The sequence below is a fragment of the Oryctolagus cuniculus genome, chromosome 12, assembly GCF_964237555.1.
Source record: "Oryctolagus cuniculus chromosome 12, mOryCun1.1, whole genome shotgun sequence".
Classification (NCBI taxonomy): Eukaryota; Metazoa; Chordata; class Mammalia; order Lagomorpha; family Leporidae; genus Oryctolagus; species Oryctolagus cuniculus.
Window position 1 is genome coordinate 3453209 of NC_091443.1, and position 12489 is coordinate 3465697.

The 12489-nt window shown below is 62.8% G+C and overlaps 1 long non-coding RNA gene across 1 annotated transcript; it reads right to left on the bottom strand.

Annotated features, from left to right (window-relative positions):
* Positions 1–1321: 1321 nt before the first annotated feature.
* Positions 1322–5606, bottom strand: LOC138844590 (uncharacterized). Its single transcript, XR_011380532.1, has 2 exons — positions 4247–5606; positions 1322–1908 (listed from the first exon to the last, which is right to left on the bottom strand). It is a non-coding gene; the product is annotated as an uncharacterized lncRNA (long non-coding RNA).
* Positions 5607–12489: the final 6883 nt, after the last annotated feature.

Genomic DNA, 12489 nt, shown 5'->3' on the forward strand with positions numbered 1-12489 from the left:
CCTCGGCCTCCCCCTCCCCGGTCCCTGGCGGATGCCGGTGAAGCCGGGATTTCCTTCACTTTCTCAGCACCGAGCCCCCTTAGGGTTCAAGGTGCCCTTGACCTCTTGGGCAAACCCCAGCCCACGGCTCCTGTTGGCACTCGAGCTGGAGGGGAAGGCAGAGCTGGGTGCTGGGGCTTCCCTCGGCCCCGAGGCCCCGGGGGAGCGGGGCTGGGTGGGGAGGCCGCATGTACAAGTGGACGGGGGCCCGGCAAGGGGGCTCTGTCTCATCTCTCATCTCAGCTTGACTCCCGGGGTCGCACCTGTGGATGTCCCCAGAGCGCCCCTGAGCTTGACCTGTCACTACTGCAGGTGGACCAGACTCTCGGGGTGCCGTGGTTTGGATATGTCTCGGGTGTCCCCTGGGGGGTGTGGATTGGAGGTGTGGTTCAGGGGAGGAGGCTGTGGAGCCTTCAAGAGGCGGGGCCTGGTGGGTGGTCCTTGGGTCATGGGGCTGGAATGGGATGAAGGCATTTCTGTGCAACCCTGGAGTGTGGGGAGCAAGGGTGCCCCCGCCACCTCTCTGCTCCCTGCCTCACCGTGCGAGCCTCCCTCTGCAGACGCGCCCGCCGTCTGGCAAGGGGCCTTGGGCAGAGCCTGTTCTAAGTCGTGCACGTTCAGCCCCCAAATCCTAAGTTGCATCAGCCTTTTTTCTTCATGAGTGCCTGGTCTCAGGTATTTCAATGATGAAAAGCTAATACACGTGACCTGAGTTCCCCGGGGTGTTTTGGACTCCTCTTTGAGAGAGAAAGGTTACAAAGTTAAGTTCAGGGCCTGGGGGATCCCTGGAGCCCAGGCTACATGAGTGGCTGGTGCACCTGCCACACCGTCTCTGCTGTAACAGGTGGGACGCCCATACAGAAGACTTTAGGTGGGCTTTGGTGAGGAACCTGGGGGCACGCCGTTGTCCCGAAGGCCCAGAGGGCACTGACAGTGGGGCAGGAGGGGCAGGAGGCCAGGGGGGCCTGGTGTGCGTAGGGGCACCTGGGGAAGCTGCACACCTGGGGAAGACTGACGGTTCAGAGTCTGGAGACAAGGTCAGACCAGTGCAGTGCCAAGTGCTGGATAGCAGATGCGGCTAGCAAGGCCCCCAGGACCCAAGGACCTGGTGGGATCTGACACGGGGGAAGCAGGTCGGGAATGGGCAGGGAGGGGCTCGCATGCTGGGGCCAGGGTCGTGGGGTGGCCTCCAATGGCGCCCACGAGCTGCTCAATGTGTGACCCTCAGGTTGGCTCCAAGGTCAGAATTGTATTTGTAAGACTCCGTACCATACTTTAGGGGTTAAAGGCTTTCATTAAAAAAAAATTTTATTATTTAAAAGAGGGTGAGAGAAAGAGAGAGAGAGAGCGAGAGAGCGAGCAAGCTTCCATCTGCTGCTTCATCTTGTAAATGGCCGTAATGGCTATGGCTGGGCTAAGCCGGAGCCAGGAGCTTGGAACTCCACCTGGGTCTCCACATGGGTGCAGTGGTGCAATCCCCCGCCCCAGGAACCTTGAGGGGGTCCATGTGTGCTGGGTCACCCAAGGAGACACCCAGGGGACATCCCAGAAGCAGTAGAAGCCTCCAAGGCGGGGGAAACTGGACATCAGCTCACTACTGACCCCAGGACAGCAAGATGTCCCCTGCCAAGCCAGGTGGGGGAGTGGGCACGCCTGACCCCTCACTCCTCTCCTCCTTGCCCACCCTGATCTCCCCAGGGCCGAGGAGTTTCTCACCTTCCCAGCAAACCTAGTTCGCGGCCATGACCTGGTGTGGTTTCCATAGGGCCCCGCACGTGCTGTCCCACGATGCTTTCCCAGGAGCCCATGGGAGTCTCACGGGCCTGACGACACGCCTGGGCTCTCCCTGTCTCGTTCCAGGGAGAGCTCCTGTAAGAAAACATCACACACGGGCCGGTGCTGCGGCTCACTAGGCTAATCCTCCGTCTAGCGGCACCGGCACACCGGGTTCTAGTCCCGGTGGGGGCGCCGGATTCTGTCCCGGTTGCCCCTCTTCCAGGCCAGCTCTCTGCTGTGGCCAGGGAGTGCAGTGGAGGATGGCCCAGGTGCTTGGGCCCTGCACCCCATGGGAGACCAGGAAAAGCACCTGGCTCCTGGCTCCTGCCATCGGATCAGCGCGGTGCGCCGGCCGCAGCGCGCCAGCCGCGGCGGCCATTGGAGGGTGAACCAATGGCAAAGGAAGACCTTTCTCTCTGTCTCTCTCTCTCACTGTCCACTCTGCCTGTCAAAAAATAAAAAAAAAAAAAAGAAAAAAGAAAAAAGAAAACATCACACACGTGTTTCCCGACGTTCCTTTCACCAGGACAAAACCCGTGATCTCAAATCCTTGCACAAGTGCTTTGAGGACAACGGCTTCTTGGGTCCAAGGTCATTCACTGTTCCTGCTGCGGCCTGTGGCCGGGTTGCTTGTTTCTGATCACCCAGAGGTGCTAAGTGCTGTCAGCTCACGGCTGGCGGGCCGCGTGGAGGCACTTGGCCCCGTGTCTGTGAGGCCACCTTGAGCCCTGAAGACAACATGCAGAGCCCTGGGCAGCATCCTCGCTTGCAGGGAGGGTCTCAGCGGGGTCAGCACCGAGAGGTCTCAGACTGGGGGAGCAAATCCCGCCCACCGGGACACCGCGGGAGCCGGCTGCGCGGTATTTACCCAGCTGCGCCTACTAGGCTCTCCCTAATCTAAGGCAGTTACAGGGCTGAGCCCACAGCAAGAAGCCGGGACTGGGACCTCCAGGCCCGCAGGCCTTCCCAGGGCAGGGCCACCTCTTGTTCCTTAACCCTTCCTGCCCCGAGCGTCTCAGGCGCGCCCTGGAGCGAGGCTGCCGAGGGGCCTCGGAAGAGCTTGCCCAGCCCGGGTGCCCGGGGAACGAACGTTCCTCACTGTTGCAGCTCTCGGTGTGGGCCACCGTTTGGTGCTTCGGCGTGGGGTCAGATTCAGCAGGGGCACCACGGAGGGCTTGGAAACGCAGATTCTTAGGCCTGGCGCAGGGCCATGGGATCGGAAGCTCCGGGGGGCCCAGAGCTGAGTTTCGCCCCAGGGGACCTGGATGCGCCTTGGGTCTGCAGGCAGCTGGATAGGGGCAGGGCAGGACGCAGGAAGTGGAATTGGGGCTCAAGGCTGCTCTACGGGGTCCACCAGACTGTGAGTGGTGAGTCGTGTCCATCCTGGGCCAGCACCCTCCCCACAACCCCGGCTTCCAGGATCTTCCCAACGTGCCAGGCGCCAGCCCTCTGGCTCTGCGCCCAGGACCCTCCAGGCACAACCCCCAGTTTCACACTGGACGGGGGAGGTCTGCTTGTGTGCACACTGCAACTGCCAGCAGCGACAGAGTGACATTTGTTACAAAACGCAAAACGCGTGTTCACTTGCCACACGTCTCAACCGGCCAGGCCTCCCTGGGAGCCCCCATAGAAATCTGGGCAAGTGGTTTTTGGGAACCTCCCTCCCTCCCTCCCTCCCTCCCTCCCTCCCTCCCTCCCTCCCTTCCTCCTTCCCTTCCTCCCTCCCTCCCTCCCTTCCTTCCTTTGACAGGCAGATTTAGACAGTGAGAGGGAGAGACAGAGAGAAAGGTCTTCCTTCCATTGGTTCACTCCCCTAATGGCCACCATGGCCAGCGCCGCGCCGATCTAGAGCCAGGAGCCGGGCGCTTCCTCCTGGTCTCCCATGGGGTGCAGGGCCCAAGCACTTGGGCCATCCTCCACTGCACTCCCTGGCCACAGCAGAGAGCTGGACTGGAAGAGGAGCAACCAGGACAGAATCCGGCACCCCGACCGGGACTAGAACCCGGGGTGCCGGCACCGCAGGCGGAGGATTAGCCTAGTGAGCCGCGGTGCTGGCCGGGAACATTTCTTGATTGCACTCTGCTCTCTCGTGATGGAGCAATGATGGAATGAACAGTGTTTCATCCATCATCATTTAGGATGGAGCAGCATCTGTCACACACACACACACACACACACAGAGAGAGAGAGAGAGAGAGAGAGAGAGAGGACCTTAGCTCACTTTCGTAACAGAACGACCCCCTCATGCACCCCAGCTCTAAGGAGGCTCAGTCACAGCCCCCCCCCCCCCCCCCCCCCCGCCAGCCACTTAAAGTGCACAGTTCAATAAACAGGTCTTCACCCCCAGAGGAGACCCGGGACCCTTTCTCCACTTCCCCCCACTCCTGCTGCTTCCCCGCCCCAAGCCCCAAGCCAGACAACCACACTGTACCTTCTGCCTCCAGGGATTTGCCTATTCTGGGCTGTTTGGTACATTTCATCCACACGGAATCACGCGGTGCGTGGTCTTTGTGCCTGGCTCGTGGCAGGCAGCCTCATGCTGACGGCGGCTTGGTGCTGTAGCAGGTGGTGGCGCCGGGTCCGTCCACGGCGCTTCTCCGCACACTTGCCTCGCCCTCTGCCTGGGCCTGGGCCCACTCTGCTCATCACAATCAGCTTCAGCTCCCACATCCTCCCGCCCGCCGCTCCCCGCTCCTCCCCCCAGCCCCAGCCCCGCGCCCCACATTCTTGGAGCAGCCCGGTGAGGTGCAGCCTGGATGTCTTTGCCAGGCTCTCGCTTAAGGAACCAGGATCCAGGGTCCAGCGGGGAACTGTTTGGGCCCTGCCCTCTTGTAAACTCCAGGCGGCTTTGCCTAAAGAGCAGAGACGGTGACGGCTGTCACAGGGAGACGCCTCCCTTTCCGCCCTCGGGGAGAAGGCGGTGGCCGCCACCAGAGCACCAGGTCAGCCGCTCTCCAAGGCGGATGAGGCTCCGGCCTCTGAGACCCCCACCAGGCACCTCAACAGGTACTGCGCGCTCACAGCTGCCTCCTCCAACTTACGCAGAGGTTCCTGCTGGAGGCCTAGTCCCACCCCTGAGCTCCCCCAGACCCCGCCCTGGGGGTGTGCACCCAAAGACGACTGGAGCTCCAAGGTGAGGCACTGAAGGGACCTCAATGACATTGTCACGCCCACAGGTGCAGGTCCCCAGGCTTGCCCAGGCACCCGGAAATGGTGAAAGCCCCCCTGGCCCAGGGAGAGGGGCTGGAAGTGGCAGCAGAGGGCAACTCCCTCCCTTCCAAAGCCTGTCTCGCTTTTACTCGGAAGCCAGCCTGTCCCTCAGTGGGAACCCCAGGGCCGTCCCACATCTCTGGTCCCTCCGGGATGCAGGGCGTTCATCGTTTTTCTGCTGGGCAGTGTCTAGAGTCCTCTCTGGCTCTGCTCAGAGCCGCCTCCCCTCTCCCAGGCTTCCCATTTGCATGTCCAGCAGCTCCCCAGACGCCGCTGCGTGGAGGCCTCCAGTGTGAAATGTGATCGTCCCCTCCCCCAGAACAGGTGCTCCCTGCACGCTGCCTCCCCCTCCTCCGCCTTGCAGAGGGCACCGCGGCCCCCAGGCTGCACAGCAGGAAACCAGCGAGGTGTCCGGCGCTGGCCCAGGTCCACCTGAACTCCACCGCCTGTGCAGAGCCACCCTGCACCACCTGTCACGGGGCTGATCTCCCACGCCCCGCCCCTCCCTGCGGGGTGGCTGGCATGTCTCGCTGAGGGCCCCTGATGACTTCCGGTCACCCTGGGGATCGAGTCCAGGGTCTCTCGGCTTCTGGGCTCTCCCAGCCTGTGCCGCCTTGAGGCAGAATCGGAGCCCCTGGGCGGAGCCTCCCCTGCCTGTCCCCCACTGAGCCGCAGTGCCGGGCGGTGTAGGAGGTGGCACACAGCGCGGTGGTGACTGAGTGGCTGCTTCTCCTGCCCCCGGCCCCCGGTGGCTTCACCTCACCTCCTCGTGTGGCGCTGCTGCGGGCCCCAGGGCTCCAGAGCTGGCCGCCGGGTGGTGATTTTTGCTGCCATGAGCGCACGCTGTGGGAGATACCAATGCCGTGAGGCGGGGACGGGTGCAGTGACAGCACAGCATCAGCTGTCGCAGGCTGGGGTGGAGTCAGCCGAGAAGGGTTCATTCCTGCCTCTCGCCCCCGGGGTCAGCTTCAGCTGGAGGCTGAGCAAGGGCCCTGGGGTCGCAGAGGTCAAGCTGAGGGTCGCGGGTGACTTGGAGGTGAACTGGCCGCTGGGAGTGAGAGGCGCCACCAGCGCTCATGCGTTGGAGAAGAGCAGGGCCAAGCCTCGCCTGTCCCCGCTGATGGAGGAGGCAAAGGCCACCGTCCTCACAGGGTCAGTGACCTGGGACAGCAGCAGTCCCCACGCCCATAAATACCAAGCAGGGCTCCTTGGGGACCAGAGAACAGGCATGGGGGGAGGGGCTTGCGCCAGCCTCTCTTCCCCCTTAAAGGGCCGGTGTCCACAAGTGAACTTTGGAGGCGATTTTCTCTCCTTTGGCCCCAGGGTCTGCACCGCCCACGGTCCTGTCCATGGGGCTGTGCACAGGCTGCATTCCCAGGCCGCTTGGAGGCTCATCCTGGGGGGAGGCGACATCTTGAATGAGGCAGAGACTGGAAAGGGTTCTCTTTTCTTCTGCGAGATTTAAGTATTTGAAAGGCAGCGTGGGGGGGGGGCGGGGGGAGAGGGAGAGCGAGCCTCCACGCACTGCTTGGTTCATTCCTCAAATGCTGGCTGGGCGCGGGCGAGTTCGCAGGGCTCAGGGGCAGGGCCTGCGTGTGAGAGCCGTGAGCGGGCGGGCGCTCCCCGGCCGGCTGGAGACGGGACTTAGGTGGGACCTGGAAGGTCGGTGGAGGGAGGTTTTCTTTCCCGGGGAGATGCAGGTGCCTGTGCACTCCGGGGTCCCCCGGGAGAGGCTGCAGCCAAATATTATTTTTGTCCGAGAGTGCTTGCGAAATTGGGAATATTTTTAGCAGATGTGAAATCTTTGGAGACAACTCAGATTGCTCGGCGCCCTGCCGGGAGGGGCACCCCGTAAACCTTTGCTGGGTGTTCCTCAGGGCCACAAAGACCCTCGGGGGACGGGCACACCAGCAGCCCGATCGTAAAATGCCGCCGTTGGGGCCCGTGAAAGGAACGGGGACGACAGCTAGAACGTCGTCCGTGAGCGCGAAGACCATCTCCTGTGGCTGTCCAGAAGCCGCATCACGCGCGCTTTCCAACCCAGAACCCTGTTTGTGTTCGTGTGCAGCAGGGCCGGCTTTTTATGGGAAGAGATAACCGAGACCACCCTGTTCAAGTCCCCCTGGGTGGATGCTGGAGGCGCGAGCATGCGTGGAGAGCCGCCGGAGGGACAGAGGCCGGTGTGCTGAGCACAGTCGAAATGCAGTCGCCGAGGCTCCAGTGTGCTGTCCCTGCGGGCACCGAAAGCCCACGCACTTCCGATGCCGCAGCTCCCTGACCCACGTTCAGCGCGGGCTGGCTGAGCACGGCGTGGGCCTGGCTGCTGCTGGGTGCGGTGTGAGAAGACGGAGGCCCCTGGCCTGGGCGAGTGGGCGGGTGGCGGTGGGCAAGACACGCCCAGGCCACTGTGTCGGGGGAGCAGTGCACTGTAGCTCTGGGGGCGAGGGAGGCCCTGGAGGATGCGGGGGTGCTGGCAGAGGGGACAAGGCCAGGGCGAGGGGCCTCTGGGTGCGCAGAACAAAGGGCAGCCTGTGGCTGGGAGAGGCGGGAGCTGAGCCCGGAAGCTGCCCTGGCCACTGCCCTCAGCGGAGTCCATCCTGACCCACGCGCTCAGCACCATACGTGATTCCATCATGGCTCTGGGGACGGCCGTGACGCTGAAGCTGCGTACAGCCGGCGCCGACAATGCCAGGCTCTGTCGCTGCTGACCAAACACCTCCCTCCTGCCGCAAACCCGAAGTCCACCTCCCTCCCGGCCCCTTGGGCTCCTGGAAGGAAGCCAGTGTCGACCATGAAGAGCAGAGGGGAGCTCTCTCCCTGTGGCCTTTGTGCCCAGTGTCGCTGGGGGCTGGAAAAGGACGTGCGTGGCACAGGTGCCGAGCCTGAGGTCCCAGGAGACGGAGCTGGGAGAGATGGTGCTCATGGGCACCTTCGCGTGGCTGGTGGCCGGTGGCCGGGCTTTGGCCAAGTGCTGTTTGTGCTGCACGCTGTGTCCTGCGACTGACGGGGGCGGGATCCTGGCCTCTGAGAGCTGAGCTCCTGAGCCGGCGGCCGCTGCAGGCGCCACCACCTGAGCCACCTCCCAGAGCTGCAGCCCCAGAACACGGAGCTGGGTTGGCCGCCGGGGGTGACATGCTGGCGGCCCCCACCGCCCCTCGCCGCACAGAGCGGAGGGCTTCCTCTCCCAGGCCTGTGTCCCACGGCCTCTCTGTCAGCCTCCCTCCACCTGTCCCAGCTGCCCGGCCAGCTTCTGAGGCCAGCGGGTCCACAGGCAGTCTCAGGGTCACGAAATTGTCAGGTGACGCCAGCTGTGGGCTGTCCCTCTGCAGTGGGATTTAGCATCAAGATGCAAGCGCCAGACCAGCCCTGGCAGGCTGGGCCTCCTCTGGCCTGGCTCATCCCGGGAGGCTGGAAGCTGTCCTCTGGGAGAGTACGCCTGTCTCCCCGAGGTGGGACGTCCTGGCACCTGCAGGACCTCATGCTGTTCCGTTACTCACGGCTCGCGCTTCCCTGGAGCTGCCGGGTTCGATGGGTGCTGGTACAGCCCCATTCCCGCGTGGCAAACCTCCTCTCCACGTGGTCCGGGCGCCAGCCACAATCTCAGTGTCTCCTATTCACAGAGTAGTGTGCTTACAGAAAAGCAGGAAAACACCAACGTTGGAACGAGAGACGCCTCTGCCCCGTGTGTGGCCGGACCTGCAGCGCTCACCGGTGTCCGCACACGTGGGTCCTCGGGCTGCTGGCATGCTCCAACCTCAGATCTCCTGCTCTGCCTGCCCAGGCTCCAGCTGAGACCCCTCGGTCAGCCCCTGCGCCGTGCCGGTCCTTCCTGGGGCAGCTCCTCCGGCGCCCTGGGCCACAGCAGGGAGGAGCCAGGAGTTGCCTCCACTCTGGGGTGGACACTGGCGCCCTCTTTCCTCTCAGGGCTGTGGGCGTCCCTGGGTAGGAGGGGGTCTCCCAGGGCCTGCGGTGTAGACGAGCCATTTGGGACCAGTCTTGGCTCTCCAGTGTGGAAGGCAGGTTCTGATTCTACTTTTACTTAACAAGTACTTGTGTGTATGTGCGAGGCACAGTGCAACAGGATAATAAAATCCAGTGACTCGACATGTGCACCGTCTCACACACTCATCACTTTGGTGAGAACGCTTGGAACCGACTCTTCCAGCAACTTCGAGCTGTCGGATACATCGCCGTTGTTAACCGCGTCTCCAGGCTGGGCGGTAGGTCTTCACACTTCATGCCCTTTTACCCACATGTCCTCAACCCTCCTGGCCCCTGTGGTCCCTGGGGACCCCTGCCCTGCTCTCTGCTTCCATGAGCTCCACTGGTTCACATTCCACGTGTGGCTGAGCTCCTGGGGTGCGTGTCGCTCCGTGTCGCTGAGCTCCTGGGGTGCGTGTCGCTCCGTGTCTGCCGTGCTCCACTCAGCACGGCGTGCTCTGGGTGCATGCGTGCCCTCGTGGTGACAGGATTCCCTCTTCTTCCTGGCTGAGTGGTGTTCCATCATGTGTGCCACCACAGGCTCCTTTTCGAATCTACTGGGGACACTTGGGCTGGTTCTACAGTTGCAGATGGAAGTCAGCGGGAAGGCAGAGTGGTTCGGATGTTATGGGAAGAGGATGGAGGCGAACAGAACGACCGTGGGACCCAGCTGTCCCACGAGGCGCATGTCCTGGGGCTGAGACGTGGGGACGTGGAAGACACATCTGTTCTCGTGGGCTCACTGTGGCCCTTGTGTGCTCACTGTGGCACCCACACATTCTCTGGCTCTTGTATGGTCACCGTGGCTCTCATGTGGTCACTGTGGCCCTTGTGTGCTCACTCACTGTGGCACACACATGTTCACCGTGGCACTCACATGTTCTCTATGGCCCTTGCATGGTCACTGTGGCACTCGCATGTTCTCTATGGCCCTTGTGTGGTCACCGTGGCACTCATATGTTCTCTGTGGGCTTTGTGTGGTCACTGTGGCACTCACACGTTCTCTGTGGCCCCTGTGTGTTTGCCGTGGCCCGTGCATGGTCACCATGGCCCTCGTGTTCTCACCGTGGCACTCACTGTGGCAGCTGCATGCCCCCCCCCATCACTCCCTCTCCCCTGCTCCGTGGCTGCCCTCCAGAATGAGACACCGTCTCTGTCGCAGGTGTCACCAGGGGTGCGGGAACAGGGATCCTCACGTGACAAGCGCAGGGCGGTGAGGTCCCCCTGAGGTCTCCGAGGGAAGCCCTGCTGCCTGCAGCCGCCTTGTTCCCACCGCCCCTGCCTTGTCCTGGGAGCCCGCACTGCTGGCCCCAGCTGGGTGCTGTGAAGACCTTCTCCCCGTCCTGGAAGGAACAGCCGCCGTCTCGTGCCCTGCTCTCCAGGGCAGCGTCTGCGTCCTCCCAGTGTTCCTGAGGGACGCAGGGCTCCTGGGAGGGCAGGGGTCCCTGCTCCTCCATCTTGGTTCAGAGGTTGTGCGGCGCTGCCTGTGAGGAGTCCCAGGTTCATCACAACTGGAGGGGGAGTGCTGCGCTGGGACTTCCGCCGGCTGTCAGTGTGTGGGTGGGGTTCAGCCGGGCTCCACCGCAGAGACAGAACCGTGGGAGGTCAACTCCGGGGTCAGTCACTGGTGGATCAGCAATACGTGAGGGCTGGAGTCGTGGCACAGCAGCTCGGGCTGCCACGTGCGACACCAGCATCCCCTGTGAGTGCAGGTTCGAGCCCGGCTGCTCCACTTCCAGCCCAGCTCCCGGCTAATGCCCCTGGGAGAGCAGCAGAAGACGGCCCAGGCACTCGGACCCCTGCTGCTCCCAGGGGAGACTCAGAGGACGCTCCTGGCTCCTTGCTTTGGCCTGGCCCCGCCCAGGCTGCTGCGGCCATTTGGAGTGTGGCCCAGCGGATGGAAAAATCTCTCTCTCTCTCTGACTTTCAAATAAAAAAAATTTTAAACTAAAATGTTGGAAAAACATCGCATCCGTACTGGACCCGTCCGGGCGTTTCCTCTTCATTCCGAGGCAGCGCTCACCGTGCCTTACGGAGCCGTGCGGAGGTGACTGTGGTTACAGTCACTTCCCTAAACACCACCAGCCTCCTGTGAGGGACCGCAGCATCTGTGGGTTCTGGTATCCCTGCAGGTCGGTGAGCTGGCAGCACCGGGGCTGGTGGGGTACCCCGAGCCCCATCTCCGTAGGGGCCCCGGGCCACGGCTCTGTATGCCCGAGCTTGTTTCTGGCACAGCGGGACAGCCGGGTGGGCTGTCACCCAGGAGGCCACCTTCCCCAGCCACGGATGTGCCCCGGGAGTGTCGCGCCGACTGTGCCTTCTGGTTCTCGAAGCACGCCACGGTGTCTTCCTTCTTTGTCTCTCCCAAGAGCGTCCTTGGCCACAGCCTCTGAAAACTCGCTGGTTTTGCCGCTGAGTCCCCGCACTGTTCCAGCCCGCCCTAGTTACAGCTCTCAGCTGCCGGGGGCCCGGGGGCCTGTGGGGGCAGACCCGGAGGTCCTCAAGGACCCCTGGGCTGGGGCCACACACGGGCGAGTCCTCAGGGTTCTGACAGGGAGCTGAGGTACAGGGAGCAGCAGAGATGGGGAGGGCGCACTCCGCCCAGGCGGGAACTGCCAGAAGCCACCGCCATCTGACTTGCAAGTCAGCCGGTAATGTTCCAGCAGGAGCTAGGACCCACGGCGGCAGTTATGAATGGCCCCCAGTAAGTCACTGCTTTGGCTGTTTAGCACAAAGTCTGATATCTGGGGCCAAGTCTTGGGCAAAGGGTGCTTCCTGGGCCAGTTAGTGCACAGGGCTCTGGGAGAAACTGGCCTGGGGGGGGGTGCTTATCTGTGAAGCCCCTGAGGCAGGTGCCTCATTCCAAGCCGCCCTCCCATTGGTTCCCAGGCACCCACTCCCATCCCGGCCTCGGCCTCTGCACAGCCCACCGGGCTGTCCTACCTGAAATCTGTCTCAGGCTCGGGTGGCAGAGCTGCCACAGGCCCTCAGCAGGGCCCCTTATCTGCCCGAGGAGCCCATGGACCCCTGGGCAGCCTGGGTTCCTGGGCGGACCTGGGCGTGGTGGCCAACAGCCAGTGTGTCCCCCAGAGCTCATGCAATGGGTGTGTTAGCTGGGAGGGGGAAGCGGCATGGTTTTGTCACCAGTGCAGTGTTTGGTGTGGACGAGGAAACTTCTCTCTCCAGGGTCCTTGGCCCTCTGCGCCCTCTGCGGTGGCCGTGGCAGTGGCCATGGGCCGTCCAGCCCTACATGACCCTGCCTTCCCTTCCCGCAGCACCGGGATGAAACGCCCTCTCCTGAAATGGAATTCACACGCATACAACGCACCTCACACCTCCTGTGACCGACTACATAACCTGCCTGTTGAATGAAAAGTGACAGCTTCCAGGAATAACAGGAAATGTTTTGTAAGAAAATATCTTGTGCTTACTCGTGAACTTGGAGAGTTTCGGCAAAGGAATCCGGCTTGCTGAGACACACGA